Source organism: Pezoporus wallicus, unplaced genomic scaffold (assembly GCF_028554395.1).
Source record: "Pezoporus wallicus isolate ANWC-B61680 ecotype Strahan unplaced genomic scaffold, APGP_CSIRO_Pwel_v1 contig_3486, whole genome shotgun sequence".
Taxonomy (NCBI): Eukaryota; Metazoa; Chordata; class Aves; order Psittaciformes; family Psittacidae; genus Pezoporus; species Pezoporus wallicus.
Window position 1 is genome coordinate 3,912,508 of NW_026642292.1, and position 6,000 is coordinate 3,918,507.

The following is a 6,000-nucleotide window of genomic DNA, read 5'->3' on the forward strand; positions in this document are numbered from 1 at the left end:
ATAACCAGGTCTTAAGCAAAGCAGCAGAAGCTGGGCTTTTAACTGTGCACTGTACCCAGGGAGGAGTCCCCCACAGTCACCCGTGGGCATCAGAAAGAGAAAGTGCAAGGCAATTACTTTCCTAGCAGCGTTAGAGCAACTTGAGGCATGTAAGGCAAATGAACAAAATTTAGTGCACAGAGAGGGAAAGCACAATTGGCAGACTGCATCCAACTCTTTTGTAGTTTAGCACAAATAAATGCCATTTTAAAAACAAGCTGGGGATTCTGACAGAATGAGAGTTCAGAGTTAAGTTCTGGGGGTTGGTCCAGGCATGCTTGTATTTCTGCTGCAGAATAAACTAGGGTTAGTGGGTAGGTTAGCAATTTAACAGCTCAGCAGTCTACTTAGGGTCTCTGGCCACAAATACTATTTGATGAGGCTGTTCCTGAAAACAAAATTGAGGGCATAGATGGTACCTCCCCTATTGACTCAGCAGAAGTTACTTAGCTTTTAGGGACCTGAACCATCGTTCCTGCTCATGTCCTTGACTGCCAGGAGAAAACTGATGAGTTACAGGTATCAGCAGAGCAGTTTTGCAGAGGCTGAGCTGAGAGCCCACCATCTGGGCAATGACTTGAGAGAATGCATCAGGAATGCTTCTGCTGCCCTGGTCCCCATTAATTGACAGGGGTAATGGTCCTTGGTTTTTCCATATCTAACCTCTACAGATTCTCCTGTTAGATCCATAGTCAGGCAAGGCCAAAAGCTTTTCCAGGAGGCAGCTGGTTCTCCAAGCTTTCATCAACTCCTAGATATTTATGATCTGCAGCAGAACCTTAATTGCTATGCAGTTTCACAGCATACAATCTTAAAGGCAAGGCAGGTCTTGATGAACACCAGGATAGGTAATAAGAGGGAGAACAGTAGGCAGAGAGAGGAAAAACAGTTTTTGCTACACTTGTACAACGGCAGTATCTCCTACAATCATCCCCAGCACCATGCTCAGCTCTGCAGGCAAAAGTACTAGTACTATTATAGAAGAGAACCAGATTCACCAGCCATCTTTTCAACACATTGCTAGGCTTGCTTGAGCTGAGATGGTAAAGAAATGCTCATAAAGCATTCTGATGGTAAAAAAACTCATAAAAAGCAGGATAAAATCCTCAGGCATCAAGCCCATGCCGAACTCTATGGTTCTTTGGCTCAGTGGCTAACAGTACCTGAACTATTTAAGCTAGTTTAGGCATGTCTGCACTACACTGCAGCTGCTGCTCTTGCTGGAGTAGTTAGTTTAACAGGAGCAGTTATCCTAAAGCAAGGCAAGGACCCACCACATCACAGCCAAGGTCTCAGCTCAACTGCAGCTATTGATCATGTGGGGAGATAAAATAATTTCCTCTTTTGGGGCCAAATCCTGATGCATGCATAACTCGCCTCTTGACAATATACTTTGTGTCTAAGCTGGTAGGATTTAGTCAATGAAATGGCCTTCTTGCAGAACAGGGGTCTGATGAAGCACTGGACAAAGACTCTTGAAATTTAGACATTTTCCTTAGTTGAGCTAGTGCCCTTTGTGAAGTCTGGCTTGTCACTTTACCACAGCTTAAAAAAAAACAGAGATAACAATACTTAACACTGCACTTCAAAGCACTTTGATGTCCACAGATGAAGAACTACAAATGTCTGAGCTCCAATGAAAAAACACACCCTCAATTCCCCACCAGATTTTGATCCTTCACCTAGTTGAATCAGATCTTGGATAAAAAATTACATGACCACTTGAATTTCTGCTCTCTCATTTGGGCTGGTTAGTACATGGTGTTTTGGGCTTTGATATTGAGAACTGTAAACCATTTTACACTTCCCACTGCCATCAGAAGGAATTTTAGAAGCTCAGTACACAGAATAATCAGGCTGAGGCGTGGTAGAGCAAGGTCACAAAACAGGGGCATCTAAATTCAACAGTCATTTTTGAAAAATTCAGCTTTAACAAATGCATAGTTACACAGATCCTGAACATGTTACCACTGTCAGACTGTTCTTTGCCTGTTGACTACTGCGGACAGTAGTTCTTCAACGTTACTCCATCAAGCCCTGTGTTGTATAGAGCAGCACCATCCCTTCCCCATTACGCTCCTATGAGCCAAACTAAAGCTCATAATGTAGTCTAAATCACAAGGACACTTTGGGCACATCTCAATCAAGTAGCTGCAAAGCGCTATTCAGTTTTCAGGTCCAGGTCCAGGTCCAGTGCTTACAACTGGCATCCCATACCTACAGTGGTGCAAAACCCAGGCATACATTATTCCCCCATCCTTCCACTTTCTGCCTGGAGGATTAAGGGATGAGGACTTGCTAGCATGTGACAGCTAGTACAGATGAACCCTGAATGGAGTCAGCATTCCTCCATTCTTCGTCTCTGCCTTTACACAGCAGTATGCATGACCTTAGTTGATCCCCACTGGGATACACAGCAATCCAGAAAAGATCTGCTTTAGGTAAAACTTCAAAACCAGATCCTGCATCTACACTGCCAGCACCCCTATGCACAAAAAACACTTAATTCCAGTCTCCAGACTTAGGGTGAGGCAGGGAAAGAATCCAACAGTAGAGGCCATAACCCTGGATGCCCACTTCGAAACACTACAACAAAGCAAATAAAAAAGCCCAAACAAAGAAAACCCCAGAAAAATATCAACATCAGTGGCTTATAGGCTGTATAAAGGCTCAACTCTTTCCTTGATAAAGTGCAAATGCAGCTTTACCATCTTTTCTACTTGTTGTCTGCAAAGCTGTCTTTCTAAATGTTTCTTGCTAGGGCCACTTTCACCATAAGCCTGTATTCAGTCTCAGATTCTATGGCAGAGGTAAAAGTTCAGTGCTTAATTTTCTTCAAACACAAAAAGTTTGAGCTTTGCACATAGAAATCTAAGCAGAATTTGCTGCATATAAGCTATTACAGAAGAATGCAATATATACTTTCCTTCTAATGACAAAATCAAACAAAAATTCACAACTACCTTTTGTAGATAGCAACACAGCAAAACCAGTTGAAGCTTGGAATACTGATCCAATCAGTGTAATCTTCCAATTCCCCCCACCCTCATTAAATCACATCTTTGTCCTCTTTTCCTGTGTCCCTTCTCACAGAAGCAACTATTAAGGTGCTTCTGTGCACATCTGATCAATGTGCCATAAGTTTAGAGCTCAGAACCAGTGCTGCTTTGGTATCAGAAATACAGATATAAGTTTTAACAGATAAACTGAAAGTCAGCTCTGCATTTTCAAAGGCTAGCCATCGACTAAGAAGAACAATTGTAACACACAACAAAAAGTTTCTTTGGCAGAGTCACACTACTTTGAAAGTCTCACAAACCCAACATTCCAGGACAGCTGTATTAATGCCCTGTTGCATTTACTGAGGTGTGAATTGCACAGACTTCAAACAGGGACTAGGTAAACACAAAAAAAGATACTATGGAATGATAACTCTTTTCACATAAAGTAAATGAATGTCAAAAAAGCCCTCTTCCAAGATTGTAAAAATAACAAGATAAGGAATAAAAGATAAACAAAGGGAAAAATTTTAGTAGCAACTCTTTTCTAGAAGCTTGGCACACACAGTACAACTGTTTGATCTGATTTAAGATGTAGTTAAATATACTATGTATTTTGATACTAAGCATGTACTCTGAAAAACTGCATGCTGGTTTTACTGCTAGGAGTTTAGCTGGTTAATTTCCTTATTTGATTTTAATGCTGAAAACTTCATATTACTTCAGTGTTCTTTTTCTGTGCAACCAATATCGGCAGCAGGATATTTATGGCACATGCTGAACCCAAAGTCCATACATACCATCTAATTCTTCCATGTACCCTTTAGGATGGTGCATGCCATACTGTCTCTGCCATCACCACAGAAAGCCACACTGCTTGGTTAATACACTTGTAAGTTTCAGTCCTTCTTTAGTTTCTATATATTTTGATATTCTTCAGGAATGTGAAGAGTTACCACACAAGAATTACCAAGTTTTTAACAGAAGTCACCTACCTGGCCATTCGAGGTGAAAATGTTACCACCCTCCAGCTGCCTGCCAGCTGGAGATTAGGACTCCGAAAGCTCTTTGGCAGTAGGGAATCTGCAAAAACTTTTTAACCGCCTCAAGCAAAGCATGTCAGGTTAGGACTAAGGAACTTTCATGGATTAGGGGAAAGAGACTCCAAATCTATTCTTCCATTTTCAGAGCTGCAGGCAGAGAAAAATCTTCACTTGGCACAGGTGCTTGCAGAGTTAGGCTATGGAGAGGCACCATCTGTGGCTGCTCAGCAGAGGAATGGCATTGGTCTTAACCAGAACAAGAGCAAGCACAGGAGAATGCTACTCTCCCTTGTTTTTCTGAGTCCACCAGTAATAACAATGTGCTAATGAAAAATAGCTTGGCTTGAGCATTCAGAAGCTATCCAGAGTGAGCATTCAGTTCTACACACACACACGGAAAGAAAATTTGTGAGGATTTAACTCAAGCCTGCAAGCAGTAGGACAATCACGTGCTGTATTGCATTTAAACACACAAGCTTTGCAGTCTACCACATACAGTATGACAAAAAAATTCCTTCTATCCTTACCTCATTTAGATCCCTGCTAAACTTCCGCTTCTACTGCAGAGCCTGTTCCTAAAAGAGCTTCTATGTTTACAACCAGCAAAAAGCAGTGAAATGGAATAAGAGTTCTTGGATGTACTCCTGCCTAAATTGTGTAAACACGATATTCTCTCACTGGAAACCACCATCATCTTCTTCCAATCACATGCTGCAATGTGTTCCACCAGCATCTGGCTGTCAATTCCATCATTTGGGGCAGATACCTTTTATGCTTTCAGCTTCTTGTGGATGTTTTGCAGAAACTCATCGCTGTTGTTGTGTCACTTGTTTAGGACCTTGTTTAGCACCAGCAAGTCCACACCTGTGCTGGCAGGGCATTAGCTGTGCACTCAGACAAATCTCAGCCCAGCAGCCTAAGGTCATCTTCAGGCAAGAGATACAGTTTTGTGCTCTCAGTGACCTTGGCCATGGTGGGGAGGGAGAGGAAGCAGGGTAACTGTCACACTAAAGCTCAGAGCAATTTTGAAACTAGAATGAGGACAGACTTAAATCAGTTCTGGTGCCAGATCAAATAGAGACCAGGACTGCCAGAAAAAGGTTTCCCTTTGTTTTTTTGTTTTTGTTTTTCTTTTAATTCAGATTCCTTCAGACAACTTCTACAAAACCCAAACAACTACATTATAACCACAGACAGGCCTAACCATGATGTCTGGCTCCAGATCTAAACCTCTTACAGTCAGACTGTTAGATCGACTCCTCAGAAGGATCATCACCCTTTTCCAAACGCCCAGTGTGTCACGGGGGTTATTACCATTCCCTCTTCTCCTCTCCAAGGGGAGGATCCATACTCCGTGTGTCTTGCGCAAATAAAACGTATTTTTAAAAAGTAAAAATGAAGGCAAACAACTGATGAAGTTCCTCAAAGGAAGGGGATGTTTATGGCTGCAGACACCCACAGGAGTAAGTTTTTCCAGAAGCCCTTCATGTGCAAGCTGTGGGGTTTTAGGGCTGCTCATCTGCTTCCATACCTGCTGAGAACACGCCTGCAGGTCGGCACAACCCAACAGAGCTCTCACGAGAAAAGTGAGGTGCCACACAAGCTCCTCAGCCTCAAAAGTGAGGAAATAAGTACTGAGAAATTCTGCAGTGGGTCCCTCGTGAGCCCACTCCAAACCAACACCACTGATCTCCCATCCTGCCTCATCTCCCAGTTGATTGTGTCTGAAGAGCCCTTACCCCTGCCCTGAGGTTGGGACCCTCTCTCGTCTGAAGGAGAGGGCGCAGCTCTCACTCCCCAAATACCACTAGCCAAGCGTTACTCAGCGTATCTGCACCAGGTGTCTGTAGTGAGGTGCTGGCTGCAGGGTGGCCCCTGTGAGGAGAGGCTGGGCTGCCCTGTGCCAGACACAGCCTGTT

General features: G+C 43.1%; 1 protein-coding gene across 3 annotated transcripts in view; it reads right to left on the reverse strand.

The window, feature by feature from the left end:
• ESRRB (estrogen related receptor beta) overlaps positions 1 to 5,160 on the reverse strand; it is a 134,952-nt gene extending 129,792 nt beyond the window's left edge. For 2 of the 3 annotated variants that reach the window (XM_057428617.1, XM_057428615.1), the window contains exon 1: positions 4,609 to 5,159. The gene's annotated coding sequence lies outside the window, so the exon portion shown is untranslated. Of the gene's footprint in view, positions 1 to 4,608 lie in introns of all 3 variants that reach the window. The other variant, XM_057428613.1, reaches the window with a different exon arrangement.
• Positions 5,161 to 6,000: the final 840 nt, after the last annotated feature.